Raw genomic sequence first — 790 nt, 5'->3', positions numbered from 1 at the left:
GGCGGGGCGTCCGCGGCATGGATGTAAGAATGCACTGGCGGGCCCCGCTCATGTGGCGCTGCGCTGGCGTGCACCATGCGCCCATGGTGCACCTCCCCGCATAGACAACGGCGCTCGGCTGGAGGAAGTACTACTGCGGCGGCCGCGCCCTCCTGTCCCCTTCCTTCCGCTGTCCAGCGGGCCATCGCGGGGACGGTCGAGCTCGCGCGCCGCGGCCGCCGAGTACCGTACGGAAAATACGCATCGCGCGGACTTTCTAATTTATTGCGGCGGAAAAATCAGGCGCAGCGCGGAGCGCTCTCTGACTGGGTTTAACCGAGTTCGGCGCTAACGGACCCAATAACGACAGTGAGGAGCAGGGGGCCCCCGGGGGGCTCCAGGCCAGGGGGGCCGGCGCATTTCCAGCCGGGAGCGGTATAAGCTAACGAACCGGAGCACGGCGCCGGTGTTCTGTTCCGCGGTATACGGCTCCTTTCCCCCGTGCTGCGGCTGCAGGAGCGGTGCAGTCTTGGAGCCCCTCCCTAGAAGGTTGTTTGGCCGCGTACTAGGTCAACCGAGGCTCGGTTTAACAGTCGCGCACCCAGGGTGCCACACCGTGGCGGGGCGTGGCCGGGCGTGGCGCGCGGTAGAGTGCTTACTACTACCACGACGCGATGCTACCGCTCTCCGCGCCTTGCCTTTCTACACGGCGCGCACACTAGGGTGTATTGAAAACAGGGTTTTCTTCCGCGCGGATTCGGCGGGGTGCGGAAAAGTGGACATTTGGGTCGTAGAACACAATGCAAAAAAT

This window comes from Frankliniella occidentalis, unplaced genomic scaffold (genome assembly GCF_000697945.3).
Source record: "Frankliniella occidentalis isolate FOCC.00 unplaced genomic scaffold, Focc_3.1 Scaffold142, whole genome shotgun sequence".
Classification (NCBI taxonomy): domain Eukaryota; kingdom Metazoa; phylum Arthropoda; class Insecta; order Thysanoptera; family Thripidae; genus Frankliniella; species Frankliniella occidentalis.
Note: the sequence above shows the minus strand (reverse complement) of the source record.